General features: G+C 39.5%; 1 pseudogene; it reads left to right on the forward strand.

The window, feature by feature from the left end:
* Positions 1-6,856: 6,856 nt before the first annotated feature.
* On the forward strand, positions 6,857-7,804 carry LOC142451383 (DNA fragmentation factor subunit alpha pseudogene; annotated as a pseudogene).
* Positions 7,805-18,681: the final 10,877 nt, after the last annotated feature.

Consider the following 18,681-nt stretch of genomic DNA (forward strand, 5'->3'; position numbering starts at 1 on the left):
TAATTTTTTTTTAAAATTCTAATAGAAAACAATTGTTTGGGGGAACTTCCTCTTGGAATGCTTGGCTTTTAACAATCTTGATGAGAACATCAGAACTCACTGATTCAATCAATTTCAGTAATTGACTTGTACAGATGTACTTGCTTTCAGAAACATCTTCAGAACATTTGCATTAATTATGTATTAAAGATCTCTTTTTTTCAACTGGAAAAATCACTCAGTAAAACTAACAAAGTGAACAGAGTTGTAAGCAAACCAAATATAAGTATTCTGAGATACAGAATTTTGTATAAGAAAAGAAGTATCTATATTTTAGAAAATATTTAAAGAAATATAAATCTTATGGTTTTTTTCTCTTTCAGTGTAAAGATCCTCTATGAAAAGCAATTTGGGAATGTATTTTTAATTTGGAAATAGTTCATTATTTTTCTTACTGCTCTTTCCTTTTCTTTTTCAATTTAATCATTTTATTGGGGGCTCACACAACTCTTATCACAATCCATACATGCATCCATTGTGCTGAGCACATTTGTACGTTTGTTGCCCTCATCATTCTCAAAATATTTGCTGTCTACATGACTGCTCATATTTTCAATGGCACAAATAAAAAAGAAAAACAGTAAAAAAAATTTTAATATTCACTTAGATAAAGCCAAGACAAAATGGTCACATTGTCAGACACTCTGTAATCATCTATTCAGAGCAAATATTTTGTAAAAAGCAGAAAACAAGCAAGCCTCAGTTCCAAACCACCTCAGTGAAAGAGAAACCAGAACCTGACACAACCAAGCAATTCAGAGGGGAAAACATGTGCCAGAGTCCAGAGAAAGCAGAGGGTCTTGGTCTTCCCTGGCAAGATGTAGTCAAGTGGGCCCCTCTCCTGAGTGCTTCAGTCCTCCACATCAAAAGAGGGTAAACATGAGCTAATAATTTGCCTTTCACCTACACCTGCCAGGGCCCTGCAACTGAATCTAATCCCATAGACAGAGGATGGTGGCACCCCGTGCTCAGCATACCTGGGCAGTGGGGTCAGCCTGGCCTGGGCAGGGTGGGTTTGAGTAGCCCCACGTTGGGGAAAGGTAAACTTAATGGAACCAGGGAGTGAAATTAACATCATAGAGCCTGAAGACCAGTTACCATCCAAAGCTCAGGGGCTAGAAATATGCAGCTGCATGCCAGCTCCTGTTGGGAAGGGATAATTAAAATAGATCCTGGGACTTGATCTTCTATTCAGATCCAGCGAAACAGCTCCTGTGGGCAAGAAAATATCTTGGATTCTTGGTGTACACCTGGAGAAACGGCAGGCTCTGACCTTGACACTGGGACTTTAGCAAGCAATAATATTTAACTTTTGGCTCTCATCATTCAATGCTCAAAATAGGCTATTGCCACATGGCCCAGCCACCATTGAATCTTCAAGAGCTAAAGGAAGTGTACAGAGAATACGAATTATTCCACTATGACTGACCAACAACCAGTAGTGTGTGTGTATATATATACACACATAATAGTATATGGATATATAAAAGTATATGTATATACAATAGTATATGTATGTAGATTATGTATATATATTATGTCTCAGAAAAAAACAGGCAGTTTCGGTGCAGATAAGAAAACAAGAAAAGACGGCACACATGACTAGACTACTCAGAAACAGACTCAAGGGGTAACTCAGATGAATGGAAGACATTAGATCCTTCTGTGAAGAAGTTCAGAAGAAAGATCTTCAGTGGCTGTAAGTAGATGAAGGAAAAATTCAACAGAACTACAAATAAAGCAGAAAAGGAGTTAGACTTCAGAAAGACTCAAAAACACCTGAAGAAATAAATGAACACTCTGGAATAATTCAACAATGCTAAATAGAAATGTAAACAGTTATTAAAGATATTAGAACTGAATAGCATTTTGAAAGAACAAAATAGTAGAATAGAAACACAAATCAATGATTCGTAAAATAAATCTTCCAAGAGAAATATATTTAAGAGAGAGAGAGAGGCTGCAGAAAGCCCAGGAAGTCTATGGGACTGCAGTGTAGTCATTAATGTGGTCCTTCTAGCTACAATTCCTGATGCCCATTCTGCAAGGCATTGTCTGTTACCAGATTAGGGTGGGGTTCAGCTTTAGACTACCAAACTAGAAGATGTGACGTAAGTCAACATGCTTTGTGTCTTTGTTGGTCTGGTCGGCTAAAGACAAAACCCACACCTCCATCATAGCCATGCCTCTGTCTGTCTGTATGAGCCATCTCAGATAGATAAAACAAGCGTAGGCCCATTGGGAGAACACTCTCCACCTTTCTGACTGAAGTGGAGGAAGCAGAGTCCAGACTGTGCCACAAAAACCCTTGTACAGAGCAAGAAAAGCAGTACAGAGGCCATAGGAAGGTAAAACTGAGTGAAAGGTGGGCTTCCTGGTCCATAGAACTTGGAAGCAAGGGACCATATGACTGAGAAGGCTGTAGACTAGAGAGAGACTAGTTTGCTGGCTGAGGAAAGGTGTTAGTATAAACCATTGTATCCTTTCTGTTTATTGATCCTGATTAATGGTAACCTATTGATTTTCCTTGTAAAAGGCCATAATTGTGAGGATTTTCTATGAGTTCTGTGTGGTATTGCAAAGAATTATTGCAATCCTTCTTGGAAAGAGGAAAGCCCAAAGAGATCAAATATGGACACTTCCTGCCCACAGCCCACAGCCCCACCCCACCCCCCAAAACCACTAACTACTACAGGAGCACTAGGTAAAGGAGCAACTTACGTTAGATAAACAATCCAGAAGAAAAAATAACCACAGATAAAATAGTTCAAGAAATATTAGAAATTCCGTGGCATCGTGATAGAGCAGAAAAGAACAACCCATGAAGCTGAAAGAAGCCAAAGAGAACTGACCCCAGAGGGAAATCACCAAAGCACACCATAGTCAGGCTTCCCAAGGTCAAACAAACTGACATGATCACCTATTAGGGTAAACCAATAATAAGGTTGTATTTTTCAATAGGAACTATGCAAGCAGGAAGGTAATTAAATGATATATAGACAAACTTGAGAGAAAAAAATGCCAACCCAGTGTCCCATAACAGAGAAATTATCCACCAAATACAATGGAAAAATAAGGTCATTTCAGGAATTTGTAAAACAAAAGGAATCTGCCAAAAAAATTAAAGGGAGTTATATGAACAGAGAATAAGGAACAACAGAGAGCAACATAAAATCAACATACAAGACACCATCATTGAGAACTCAATCTACTCGAGTAATACACAAGTTTAACAAAACCACAAGGTTCAAAACAGGAAACCAGAGATAACATTCCACAATGAATCCTATAATAGAATCATAGAGAAAATAGAGTAGATATTAAAGCGCCAAACAGAAAAAAATTGATCAGTTCACAGAAGAGAACAAACTTCCTTAAACATAGAAACAAACTAATAAAAACAAACTAACCTCAAAGAAATGTATAAATCCTCAAGAAAATTAAAAATAGGGGAATCATAAAAAACAACAAAACAGTAAAAATAGAAACAAAAAGCAAAGATAAAAGAAAAGGAATCTTACAAACAAAATCAGCACAGAAAATTATGAACAAAGAAATAATGTCATACAACAAATAACAAAGCATAACTATCAATAACAATATTCAATGTCAACTAATTAAATACAGCAGTTGAGAGACAGATACCACAAGAATGGGTAAGAAAACAAGGATCTACATATAACCTCCTCCCTGGGGGATGGACAACAGAAAAGTGGGTGAATGGAGATGTCGGACAGTTTAAGATAGGACAAAATAATCATGTTATAAATTATCAAGGGTTCATGAGGGAGGGGGAGCAGGAATGAAGGAAAAAATGAGGAGTTGATACCAAGGGCTCAAGTAGAAAATGTTTTGAGAATGATCATAGCAACAAATGTACAAATGTGCTTGACACAATGGATGGATATACGGATTATGGTAAGAGTTGTACGAGCCCCCAATAAAATGATTGGGAGGAAAAAAAAAGAAAACATGACCCATTGACATAATGCACAGAAGAAACACACCTCAGACAAAAAGGAGAAAAAAAGACTAAAGCAAAGCATATCCAAGAATGGTCAATATTAGAAAAACGATCCATCTCATCCACCCTATAAAGAAACAAAAGAAAATATCATGATAATTATTTCAGTTGATGCAGAAAAGGAAGTGGGAAAACTTGAACACCATTTTCATAATAGTTTTAATGGTGCATAATTCAAATATCATACAACTCAGTAGTTCAATCACACCAAGAAGAACTGCACAGTCATCACCACAACCAGCTTTAGTACATTTTTATTTTTGTACTCATCGTAATTTGCTCCCATTCCCCCTCAACCTCCTCTGCCATACCCCCAAAGAATTATTCATCCAGTTAGTGCCCCTACACATGTCCTATATGGATTTCTTATAGATTTACTATACATAAAAACATTAAAAACTAACAAACAAACATAAACTAACAACAATAACAAAAGTAAAACAGATAAAAACTACAGTGGAAAAGAAAGCGGGAAATTTAAAAGACAAAACAAACGTAAAATGGATCAAGTGATAAGTCAACTCTCATTCTTTTTTAATCAGTTTGAGGGGCACATAATTTACATATAGGATAATTCAATAGTTCAATCGTTCAATCCTATCAAGAATTGTAAACTCATTCCCACCTCAATTTTTTAGAACATCCCTCCTACACACCATGGTTCAATCGCCTTTAAAATGAATGGAGCAATCACAGTAATTTCTAGTGCCCCCTCCTTCACTGTTTACGCCCCGGATCCCTTTCCCTCCCTATCACCTCCAACCCATACATCCCCTGTAAACGCTTGTCTCAGTAATTACCACTATGCTTCCACTCCTCCTGTGCTTCACAAACTGGGAAGTGCAACAGAAACAATAAAAAATGAGGTTGAAATAAGTTGGCAAGTGTACATAATAATATAAAGACAAAAAGGCAAATAAAGATTAAGGAAGAAAGGACCCCCATCAGCATTCAAAAAGCCAGGGAAGTAATTTCTATCATGGAACAAGTTATGAGCTACGTTTACCCAGAACAAATTCAGGTCAGGTAGAAGGAGGTCAACTGACCAAGAACAGAGTTCGATTAAGCATAATCAGTAGTATGCTCGTCTCTGCCTTATGGTAAGGCTGTTTGAGACTCTTGCTTTTTGACTGTAGGAGATCTGCCAGTGGCTCAATCTGACAAGACACTCTGCAGATGGGTTTGGGCTCCGACTGTCCTCCCTAACCTTCTACAAATTGGGTGTTCATTATTTTAGCTCTGATACTTTTCCCTTTGCCATGTCCAAATTTTATAATTCACATCTTTGGATCACAGAAGCGTATGTGCTTCTTCCATGTGGACTTAGTTGACTACTTGCTTGTTGGCTGCTTATCTGAATACAAGCCTTTAAGACACCAGATACTATTCTAATGGATAGTCTGCCACCTTGTACTGTCTTCACCACCCTTTTCTGTAGCACAATTATCTTCAGTGATCACTCCATGAAGGTGAGTATGGAGCAGGGCCATCTTATCTGAACTAACTGTAATAAAGTTGGGACTAGAGTTAAGTAGGAGCCCAGACTCCATGTGCTTGTTCATGGGATTTTCAGGTCTCAGATTTTCTTTGGTGGTCCCAATGTGACAAAATCAAACTCCTATAAGAATAACTGCACCAATAGCAGCCATATGCCAACCAGCAACCAAGCAGAACACACAAACACACACAGGTGGGGTGGAAGAAAGAAAAAGCAAGCTACAAGCAGGAAAGCAAAACTCCACATAAACAAAGATGCACAGCCTTGTCAATCACCCCCTGGAGTATAAGACAATTGTACCACTAATGTTCCCAGTGACCCATCACTCCAGACACTTGGTTTCAGGAGTTGGTGTGAGTACAGTTCTACCTTGAGCCACAACCCATGAGTTCTTGCCCTTCAGTTGGATCTCCCATTCAGTTGGGTTCTTCAACTCTCCTTGTTAATAAAAACAATAAAATAGGACAATAAGGAAAATTGCTCAACATAAAAGAGGTCATATATGCAAAACCATTTTGCTCAAAGGAAAGAAACTGAAAGCATTTCCCTTCCAAACCAGAACCTAATAAGATTGCTCTTTGTCATCGCTCTTATTTAACCCTATAACACTAAGTTCAATATTTTCATAACATTTAATTAAATGTATCTATTAATATATATAGATAACTATGAAAGTAAAGAATAAAAACAAAAAAATTTCCCTGAAATTAAAAATTCAGGCATTATAGGGTTAAGATAGTCCAGGAAGTTTTAACTAGAACTGTTAAATATCAGAAAGAAATCAAATACATCTAAATGGGCAAAGAAAAAGCAAACTTCTCTATTTACAGACAATATAATATTATATATAGAAAATCCTAATGCCGTGATTAAAAAAATTGCTGGAACCAATTGAAAATTTTGATAACGCAGCTAGCTAAAACTCAACATGCAAAAATCAATAGCATTCTTGTACATTTAGAAATTTTTGAAAATGATTTTAAAAATACACTCAGAATAACCACTTAAAAGATAAAATACTTAAAAGTAAACATAACCAGAGAAACAGAAGTCTTCTCCAAAGAAGACTATAAGACACTACTACAAGAAACAAACGACGCTTACGTTAAAGGAGTAATATCCCATGTTCAAGGATAGTGTGAAAATGAGTCAATACCAAATGCACTCTAAAAATTCAAAGCAATTCTGATGCAAATCCAGCACCTTTAGTCTAATAATTGGGAAAACTAATCACTAACCTTATGGAAAGGAAAAAAAAACGACTCCCCAGCTTTTCAGGTCCCACACTGAAAAGGATGGAAATGACCAAGGGCACCCGGGCTCTTGAACCCGGCAAGATCTGGGCGCTGAAACCTTGTCTGCTGCGCCGCAGCCACAGCCTCGAAGAGCATGGCGTGGCGGCCTCCTGCCTCGAGGATCTGAGGAGCAAGACTGTTGACATTGTGGCCACTGGTAAGTCCCTGGCCCCAATCACCTTGGTGCTAGCAGAGGATGGCACCATAGTAAATGATGCCGATTAGTTCCTGTGTTGCCTTCCAACACTAAGTTTGCACGTTGGCCAGTGATGAGAAGTGGGCATACAGCAATTCAGAGGGAGGTACACCTTGGATTGTCCAAGAGTCCTTTAATGCAGATGAAACAGACAGCAGAGTCGGACTGAAGTGGAAGACCGTGGCCAGGCAGCTGAAAGATCTTTCCAACATCTTTCTCCTGTCAGAGGAGGGCCTCCAGGTGCTGCTTGATGCCCCGTGCTCAGACCTGGGTCAGGAGCTCCCCAAAGGCTGCGCCACCATCCCGGCTCCAGAACACCTTGCAGCAGGTGCTAGACCAGAGCGAGGAGTCCCAGTCCAAGCAGCTCCTGTAGCGGTAACTGCAGGCTTCGCAGAAGGAGGGGGGCATCTGCGCCATGCAGCAAGAGTCCCACGCTGGGTTTGGTGAAGAGGTAGATACGGTTGGCATGGGCCTCCGCCACGAGGCAGCCACCAGGATTGCCCTCAGGAGCCAGATCCCTAGTGTTCTGAAAGAGAAGCTTGCCCCGGAACTAGCTTGTCGCCGCAGGATTTGGAGTTGGTCACCAGAGGAGAGCCCAACGCATTGGCTGTGGCATTGAACTTGAGCATGGGGCAAGCAAGAACTGCTCGCCAAGCCTGTGCGCAGGAGCCCAGCCTGCACCTGAGCAGATCCAGAGCTCGCGCTTGCTCAGGAAGACGCCACTGTCCGGACAGGGGCAACATCCCCATTGAGCCAAGCTAGACCCCAACTAGCCCAGTTGGAAAGGTGCGGAGGAAACCTGTGTGGTCTGACTTGTCTGTTATCAGGAAATACCTCAGCCCAATCCACCTGCACACACTTCTACCCCTGCCTTAGGACATGTTCTCCTGGAACAGGCTGGACAGTTGCCTCTACGCCCCAGCAGAATGGCGGTGGACACGTCTCAACACACCATACCCTGCCACCCACCTTGAGTGTTGGTCTGTAGCTGCATCCACCCTGTTCCGTCTCCCCTGCTGACATGTTGCTCTGCTTTCTGTTTAGAGTCACAGTGAAGAGCTTGTCATATACTGGACGCACTGTCCTGTGGCTAAAGGAGTCCCTGCGTGGCACCAATGGTAACCAAGAAGCTGGAGGTGTAAGACCTCCAAGAGGCAGGTTGGTGGCCACTGGAACCCCCGTGGAGTCCATCCTTACTCTGACACATGTAGGGTCTAACCAGCAATTGATCATTGGTTGTCCTCCTTCTAAAGGTAGGTGGTCCTTGTTTAAAACTCTAAACTCTAACCATGAATCATTGGGGGGGATGACTGTTTTGCAAGCTGATGGACATGTTTGGTTGTTTGTGTAAAGGCATTTATTAAGTTTGCCGACCACAGGGACATAGTTAATCCACCATTTCAAAGATCTAACTCAGTATTGTAAAATTATATCTGTTACCACTGTGAAAAGTGGTTCCGTTTTCTAATCAGTTCCACCAGCAGGGAGTATTAAGGCCATTAAAGCTCATTTCCATGAAACGAAAAAAAAGAAAAAGAAACCCAGGATAAACAAACTATGAAGCAAAACTAAAATACTACTAAAAAGCAAAGTAGGAGTCCTCTTATTTCCTAATTTCAAAATCTACTCTACATCCATAGTAATAAAAACAAAGATATTCAGACCAATGAATCAAAACAGACACCCTAGAAATACAACCCATACCTACAAACCCCTGGCATTCTATAAAGGACTGAAACAGAGTAAACAGAGCAAGAGATAGTGTTGTCAATAAATAATTCAATCAGAAATGGGAAGAATACAGAAAAAGACAGGTCAATTAAGATGATATCATATGAAGAAATTCTCATTATTAGTAGCTATAAGAGAAATACAAGTTGAAGCAACAATGAGGTAACACCACACACCAACCCTGACAGCAATTTTTTTAAAGAAAATGTTGGAGAGGCTATGGAAAGATTGAAACACTCCAACACTCGTGTTGGAATTGTACAAGTGTGCTGTCATTACAGAAAATAGTATGACACTTCCTTGAACAAATGTGAATAAAAATACACTGTGATCTAGCAATCTCTCTACTTAGTAAATAAAGAACAAAACATGGACAGATAGATTTGTACATGCGTATTCATCACAGCACTCTCCATAAGAGCAAAAAGATGGAAACAACCCAAAAACCCACTTGTGGAGGAATAGATAAATAGTCTCTGTTACATGCGTACAACAGAATATTATACATCTCTAAAAAACAATAGAAATGTGTTAAACACCTCACAACATGGATGAATTTGGAAAACGTTGTATTCAGCAAAGTTCATCAGTCTCATAGAGACAAATACTGCATTATGCCAGTATCATAAAAGAAGAAAATGAAAGAAAACGATTCTCACAGCCAAAGAAGCACGCAGGCTACACCAGTGAGCCTCCGAGGGAGGAGGAAGGGACAAAGTGCAAGGATGGGGGGAAAGGCAGGGGCGGGGACAGGGCTCGGGACACCGGGTGCTTTCTGGGGGATCATCAGTGCAACTGTGTTTGGCATGCTTTCCCCCTGGGTGCTGTACTTCCCCACACAACAGGTGTTAAAAAGCAAAGAAAAATTTTTTTCACTTAGATATATAATTTAAAATTATACCACACTTTTAATTGTTATTTTACATAGTTGGGAATATTGTTTACTGGTAACATTTTACATTTTAAAATAACTAGATAACATAAATATCTCAGTAAATGAAGTAGATGTTAATTATAAATACATGTTATCAAACATGAAATTTTTGCCCAAAATTACACTTCTGCTGGAAGGGAATTAGTGTCTGAGGAAATTTCTGTGGTTGAGTAGAAAATGCAAATTTTGGGAAGTTTTTATCTGTAAATGTATATCCCTGTAATTTTCCTGTCTGAGGAGTTCACTATAGGATGGCATGCATGTGAGGATCCTGGGTGGTACAGTAGGTTAAGCATCAGCTGCTAACCACAAGGTTAGCTAGTCATAACCACCATTCTCTCCACAGGGAAAAAATGAGATGGTCTGCTCCTACAAGAATTCCCACTCTCTGAAATCCTAGAGTGCAGTTATACTGTATCCTGAAGGGTCACTAGGTTTCAAAATAAACTCAACATCAGTGTATAGTTGTATGCATAAGGGTCTGGCAATGTGTTACAAAGCTGTTTTTCAGTTGTATATTCCTTTGAAGAAAGTGTCCTAGCTAAAATGAAAGAGAGTAAAAGACAGAAGAAGATTGATAAAAGATTTCCAAAAAGCTCCATGAAGCATCTGAACTTGTCAAGTTAAGCAATAGCCTAATATTAAGTAGAACATAATAAACATGTCCAGAAGTGAGCCCAGAAAACACATTTTGTAATTAAATGTGGATCAAGGATGTAAACTTCAACACTGTAGCCTAAATGATCCCATATAATGCACAAAGGCCATAAAGAAGTTTTAAAAAGACCAACTTAAGAACATCCTATAAAATAAAATAAACATAGAGATAAAATCATCAATAATATAGACCATCTAAAAGACTTAATGACTATTCATCTGACAATTTTTGTACTGTGGTGGATTGGATGCTATTGTGATGCTGGAAGCAATACAAATGATATCTCAAATAGCAGCGTGGTTGGTTACCCCTGGAGGAAACAACTTCCAGACTAATATAGACTAGAAAGATACAGTAGTCTGTTTTGGGGGAAATGACTGCTGAAAACTTTATGACTATCAGTGGAACATTTATCTGATTTATCCCAGAAGGTGACCCTCTCAGGTTGGAAGTCACCCAAACTATGTCCAGGGAGGAATAGCCTCCTCAAAATACAATCCACCTTAAGGATTGAGTGAAGTAAACCATTCAGAACCATCACTTGCAGTTGTGACTTGACTCAAAATGAAATTAAATAGCTGCAGACAGTTTTAGTAATCAGAATGTCTGAAGTGTGAATCTAGGAAAATTGGTAGTTGTCAAATAATAAGTGGAACATAAAATGACTAATATTATAGGGATAAGTGTGCTGAAATGGATGGCTATGGGCCATTTGAATCAGGCATTCATATGGTCTACTACGTTGGGAATGTCAAATTTAAGAGGAATGACTTGGCATTCATTTCGAAAAATAATGTTTTCAGTTTTTTTCTGAAGTGCAATGTTTCCATTGATAGGATAATATCTATATACTTATAATAAAAACCAGTTACTACAAATATTATTCAAATTTGTGCAGCAACTACTAATGCAAAATATAAACAAATTAAAGATTTCCCCCAGCTTCTACAGTCCAAAATTGAGCAAACATGCAATCGAGTTGTAGTGGCAATTATCGGTTATTGGAATATGTATGTAGGGAACAAAGAAAATGATCAGCAGTTGGAAAACATGCTTTTATGATAGAACATGATAGAATTTTGAAAGACCAACAGCTTATTCGTTGCAAATATACTTTTTCAAAAACATCACTGGCAACTATACACATGACCTTTACCAAATGGAATACACAGTAATCAAATTTGTTATCACTTGCTGATGTACAAATTAAAGTTGATAAAGGTCATAAATCAATTTCATGAGACCCACAGTATGACCTTGAGTATATCAAAAGTTAATTTAGAGACTATCTCAAGAGTAGATTTGATGCATTATATCTGACTGAGGACCAATCTGTGGGGTGATATTAAGGACATTGAATTAGGTTGGGTTGTCTAGAGAAACAAAGCCAGTGGCACTCATGTTTTATAAAATATAACTTTATATCAGTAAGTAATTCATAGCAAGACAGCATCCCAGCCCTATCCAATTTAAGCCCGTGAGTCCGATGCTAGCTGGAGCCTGCTTCAAACTCACAGAGCTGTCAGCTGACGATGCAGAGGAGTAAAGCTAGAAACCAGATGGCAGGCTGATGGGTGCAGACTTCCATGGAGCCAAGTCAGCATGCACATAGCGAGCATAAATAGACGCGCAGGGCCGCCCCTGGGGCAGACAGAGTCCCAGCGAGGACAAAGAAGGGTCAGAAGATGGGATAAGAGTTCCCAGTGTCTCTTTTAAAAAGACCGCGCTCTCATGGAGAGATCACCAGGATACCACCTGATTGGCAGGTTGGACTTCACCACTACATTTTCACATAGGTTCAAGTTAACATAAAATCTGAATGGAGACACTGTGACAACATAGTGAATGATGCATGTCCTAGATGGTGTCATCTTAATTTTAGAATTGCACATTAGATTTCTGAAACTATTTGCATTTGACCATAGCTGAGTGTTAGTAAAAGAACTCAATATGAATGAAAGTTAAAATAATCTGACTTCCACAGATATTATATGTGAAGAATGAAAATAAAAATATCATTGGAAAATTAGGAGAGAATAGACTAAACTGTATTATAGAAGAGACTCCAGAGATTGCTCTCAAAGGGGAATAGCTAAAGTGAACATAAGAAATTATGGTGGATCCCCCACAGCCGGGGGACTAAGAAGGCAACATAACAGATCAGCAACTGAAACAAAGCAACGCTATGAAGCCCTTTATGAGCCCCCAAAATGGACTTCAGGAGAGGAAGAACCCCATAACCAGTGGGGAGATAGTCATGAAGGTCAGGGAACAGACATAGAATTATATATATATTTTTCTCCTTTTTAAAAAATTTTCTCTTTCTTTTTCTATCCTTTAAATCTTTGGTTTTCTTTTTGTCATCGTTGGTTTCCCTACTTATGTAAGCAATCCCAAGAAGAATGCAGGAGGACCAATGGTCCCAGGGGGCTCTTGGGGGTGAGGGTGGTGGGGGAAGTGTGCATGGAGTAGGCAGTGCCATAGACGGGAACAACTAGGGAATTAGAGTCAACAACAAGGAGGAGATAGAGATCCTGGAGGGTTTGGAGCAACAGCAAACTAGCTAAGAGGAAGTTCCAAGAAATGGAAATAGGGGAGGAAGGTAAAAGGAAACAGAGGAAGGACCTATGCAACAAAGCAATGGATAGAGGTATAAGCATAAGTGTGTATATATGCAAATACATTAATCCATAAAAATAGATGTATTGGACTATGCACATATATTTATGCAGCAATACACTGTGGGAGCGGATGACTTTGGGTCTCTCCTCATACCTTCCCTGAATACAAGAACACTTTGTTCTAACAAATCGGCATTCTGAGATGCTCACCCTCCCAACACAACCACAGAAGACAAAACTGGTGCATAAGCAAATGTAATGAAGAAGGCAGATGGTGCCCGATTAAAAAGTTATAGCGTCTTAAAGGCTTGAAGTTAAACAAGCAGCCATTCAGCAGTGAAGTCACAAGCCCACACTGAAAAAGCACACCTCTGTTGTGATCACAAGGAGTCATTGGAACCTGGTAATAGGTGTCAGAGACACATAACAAACAAACAAAAACTTATTGTTGAGAATGAGGGACGAGGTGGTGGAACAGAGCCCCCAAACCCATCTGTAGACAATGGAACAATCTCCCCACAGAGAGGCCACAGGGAAGGAATGAGTCACTCCATATGCCTCTGTTTCCTTGAGGCTTCCTCACCCCCCACTATCATGACCCCAGTATTGCTTCTCAATTCAGACTAGACCAGAGCATGTACACAGGTATAGATAAGAGATGGGGCTCATGATATATGGAACCCAGGAACCGGAGTGGGAACAGTGATACCAGAAGGGTAGGGGAAAGGTGAGAGAGGAAGGGGAGAGGACGGGAGAACCGATCTCTAAGATCGACATATAACCATACACTCCTCTCCAGGGGGAAGAACAACAGAAAACATGGGGGAAGGGAGACAGCAGTCGGTGTAAGAGAATGAATTAATAATAATTTATACTCTCCCAAGGGGGTATGAGTCTGGTATGAGGGGTGGGGGGAGAAAGAAGGAGCTGATATCCAAGGATTCAATAGAAAGTAAATCTCTAGACATGAATGAAGGCAGCATATGTACAAACATGCCTGATGCAAGCAATGTATGGATTGTAACAAGAATTGTAAGAGTTCCCAATAAAATGATCTTTTAATTAAAAAAAAAAGACACCAGCCCCTAAGACAATAGACAATAGTGACAGATGGAAAGACAAGGGCTGAGGAACATCTGTGCCCATGCGGGCCCCTGAGCTTCCCATGAGCTTTCCAGGTAGGCATTGAGGCCTTTGGAATGACGTGGCCCAAGTAGTCCTTTTTCTCAGCTACGTGCGTTGCTTCTCTGAGAAGGAAAGGGAACAGAAAATATCCAAACTGTGGCGAATTAAATAATTGCCTTTTTCTTCATATGATCTCAATAAATCCCACTTGGGGAATATTTTGCTTGTTGGAATTTTTATAGAGCAACAAATTAGAACAGAATGCTCAGAAGGTGAGGCAGGATGAATTCTGAGAGCTTTATATTCTGTGCCCTTTCTTATGAATGCTTACAATTTGTTACTTCTGGAAACAAAGTGTGTGTGAGATACACAATGAAAAGCTTCCACACCAAAAGGAAAATAAATACATACTCTATGGGAAAAATTATGGTGGAAAAGAGGTGAACAGATTTCAAAGGGTGACTTGAGAGAGCAATGTATTATAATAGAGTGGACAAAGATCTTGAGTTAGAAAATCAGAAGGGAGGGAAACACTCGGCATTTCTCAAACTGAAAGAAGTTACAAAAACAATCAAGGTCAAGTTGCAACACTGAAAGATTCTGTGGACAAAATAGCAACCAATGCAGGAAGCATCGTTGAAGGAAGAAATCTATTCTGTGCCAAAGACTTTCACAAAAAATGAGCCTCTGGGAATTGACCGGACACCAATATAAATCTTTCAACAGTTTGGTTCTATCTCCAACCCTCCTTGTTTGCATAAACAGTGTCCAATCACTTAAGTTTTTAATATGCACAAGTCAATATTTCAGGTATTTTTAGTCTAAAAACGGTCATACAAGTATACTTCTTTTTCTAAACAGTATTTTAAATTATATATCTTTATCACATGCCACATGGGGTGATAGATAATGTTCCCATAGGAAATGATAAGGTTGTCTTGAAAGTGGACCAAGGACAACATACATGAGCCACAGAGATATGAATGAATTTTGAACTTGCATTTAATTATTATCCTAATCGAAGGCTAATCAATTAATTAGTCCTAATCTAATTAGCAGTCATTGCTGGTGTCCCCTAAAGCCACGCAGAAGAAGCACACCAAGCCGAGTGTTTCAGGTTTGTCAATAGTAAAGTCCAGGACCAGCAGAGGAACTGTAGGACAGTTCAAACCCTGAGCACGCCGTCTGTGGGAGGCTACGATGACAGTGAAACACAGAATCTGTGCGCAGGCTCCACGTTGCATTAGGCCTCCGGTGAACCCCTTCTGATCACTGATGGGGGGGACTAGCCGTGCTCTCAGACAGAACGCGCTGGAGAATGGACGGATGCGGACGAACGTAGGTTCTAATAGAACACCTTCTCATCCGTTCTCCCTTTGCACCCATTTTAACTTTTCTCTAGTTTTTATTATCTTCTGCTTTCTTTTGGATTGAGGTTTTATTTTGTTATTGTTGTATGTGTAGATCAGAGGGCATTGCATATTTTCCTTTATTATGAAATCTAGGAAAAGGAAATCTATAGAGACAGTCTTAAGTAGATGGTGGGGAAGTTAGCGGGAAATGGGTAGCTAATAAGATTGAGTGCAAAAGGAAGAAATGTTCTAAAATTGATGTGGTGATGATTGCACAACTTTAAAAACAGTTTTAAACCATAATATCGCATGAAGTGTGATTATATGTCAATAAAATGGTTAGAATTGTAATAAAGGAAATCTTTAAGCAATTCAATGTAAGGCTGAAGGTAGTCACTCATCAATGCCAAGAAATTTGACAGACAGCTACCTGGCCTACTGATTGGAAGAGATCCATATTTGTGCCTAATATGAAGAAAAATGACCCAACAGAATGTGGATATTATTAAACAATATCACTTTTATTGCATGCACAAAATTTTGTTGAATATAATTTTAAAATTTTTTAATTAAATTTTAAAAAACACAGTGACAGCAGTACATTGACAGGTAGCTACCAGAAAATCACACTTGGCACTTATTTAAACCAAACTGACAATGCCCTTCTGCCCAAACCAAACTCATTGCCTTTGGTCAACGCTGTCTCACCGTGCCCTCTAGACAGGTTAGGACTGTCTTGGTGAGTTTCTGAGACAGTAATTCTATATGAAAGTAGAAAGCCCCGTTTTTCTCCTGCTGAGGGGCTGGTGGTTTCAAAGTGCTGGCCTTTCGGTTAACAGCTGTGTTAGTCTGGGTATTTTAGAGAAATAAATCCACAGAAACTCATGTATAAGAGAGAATTTTAATAAAGGTTAAGTGTGCATCAAGAAAACATCCCAACCCAGTGCTGCCAAAGCCCACAAGTCCAACATTAACCCATATGTCCAACACCAATCCACAAAGTCCTCCTCCATCTCACAAAACACACACTATGATGCCAACTGCAGGAGAAAAGCCGAGTCAGTGAACATGTAAGCATCTCAGTGCTGGCAGGGGTCTCCGCACGGCTGCTCCAGCACCCGGGGCTGCATGGGGTAGGTCCACGTTGCTGCTCCTCAGAGACATCCTGCAGGAAGTGAGCCTTGCCAGCTAAAGCAGGGAACTGACTAAGGCAGCTGCACCCTGGTCCGACCATCAGAGAGCAAGAGACCCCAGAACTCGAAAGGCGAGACTCACCGAGCCATTTATATTTCCATCCTTCAATTAGCCCCACATGTGTTTATCGGCCAGGTTGGCACAATAGACTAACTACCTCAACAGCCCAACTCATAATCTTGCAGGTGTCCTCAAACTATGGCCCACTGAGGACATTTATCTGGTCTGCCAGGTGTTTTTGCCCCATTTGGTTTTTTTACATCAAAATAAGATATGTGTGGTGTGCATAGAAATTTGTTCATAGTTTTGTTTGTTTTTTAACTAAAGTCCGACCCTCCAACGGGTCTGAGAGACAGTAAAATGGCCCCCTGTTTAAAAAGTTTGAGGACCCCTGCTACACCCCCAGGGATTCTCATGCAAGAGAACAAAACTGTTCCCAGTCTTGCAGCTAAAACCCACCCAGAGAGGATGACCATAGCAAGCTAAATTAGAACTACTCTACTGCTTCTACTATACTGATTTTCCAATAAATCTTACTTCTCTAAATCGTATTGCACCATCTTATGATACAGTACTGTGGATTTCTCTTTAAAACTCAAAACTTAGTATATATAAACCCTCAAAACCCTATAAAGCAGTTCTACTCTGCATATAGAGAACCATTATAAGTCAAGGACAAATTTCAAAACTTTCACGACTGTCCTTATCTATAATAACAATAATACATCCTAAGTTTCCAAAAGTCAAAGTCCAAATTTCTTACCATTACACTCAAAATACCTCCCGATAAGTCACAAAGAAAACATTATGTTCTACCTACCTATTCTGATACATCTTCCACACACAAAATACTCCATGTACAATAAAATATTCACAATTCTTTCAACCATATCTTGTAATTTTTTATTCTTGGAAACAATCCTTATAATATCATTTTCCTACTCCTCATATCTTGTACCTATAAAATAACTGAGATGTTCAGCTTGACCTATCGCAAATTAAAATTAGAATCCCTTGAGAAACATTTCCACGCTGAATGTAACATGAATCATAGATTCCCCTGCTTATATTTCCAAAGGCCTTCACTTTGCTTGTATTATAATTTAAATACACATATTAATATGCTTTTTACTTCACTTGGATTTCTGCTTAAATATAAACTTCTTAGAAAGATTTCCCTAGGCCATTCCTTGTAAAATAATCTCCTAACCTTATCTTAGTTGTGTTGATAGCACTTCACAGGACGTGCTAACACTCCCTGGGTGTGCAAACAGTTAGTCGTGCAACTATCTGAAGCAGGTTACGCAGCAGCACTGTTCCATACGGGTGAGGTTGCCGTCAATCGGCACATCCTCCACAGCAACCGGCACGAGACAAGCATGTATCTATTTTTTTCTTCTCTGGAACATAAACACCATGAGGAAAAGGTCTGGCTCCTTTTATTTACTAGTGTAATCCCAGGACCTACTAAGTGATTGGCATACAAGGAGTCCTCTGTGGATGCCTGATTATGAAATGAATAAATTCATGTTTATCCTCCCTCATAAATTGTTGTCAATGAGAGCAGAAAGATTCTCCCAACCAACAAAATATTGTGACTTATCCATTATAGAATGGTATAGAATAGAAAATCAATGTATCTTATTTTGATGCTTTAATAATCCTTGGAGTATTTGAGAAAATGGCATTGTGGAAAATGGTAAGAGGTCTTACCATTGAAAATCTACACACTGAATCTACTTGTATTATAGATAGCAAGGTAGTACTCGAAATTCTTCTCCAAAGTTAGAAAAAGTGTTTTCCAACTGATGACTTAGTACAAGTAAAATGTATAAACGCTGCTATTTGCTTAATACTTGACTTTGTTCTCTTCTTTCAGATTATCTTCCTCTGGTCAGGCTTCCTCACCATCAACACCACTTCCAGACGCCGGGCAGACTGGATGGTACTCTATGATCTAATAAGGGTCGTCTGGTTTACCATTCCTGTAATTTCTTTTCCAGTTTTCATTTTG

This window comes from Tenrec ecaudatus, chromosome 6 (genome assembly GCF_050624435.1).
Source record: "Tenrec ecaudatus isolate mTenEca1 chromosome 6, mTenEca1.hap1, whole genome shotgun sequence".
NCBI lineage: Eukaryota > Metazoa > Chordata > Mammalia > Afrosoricida > Tenrecidae > Tenrec > Tenrec ecaudatus.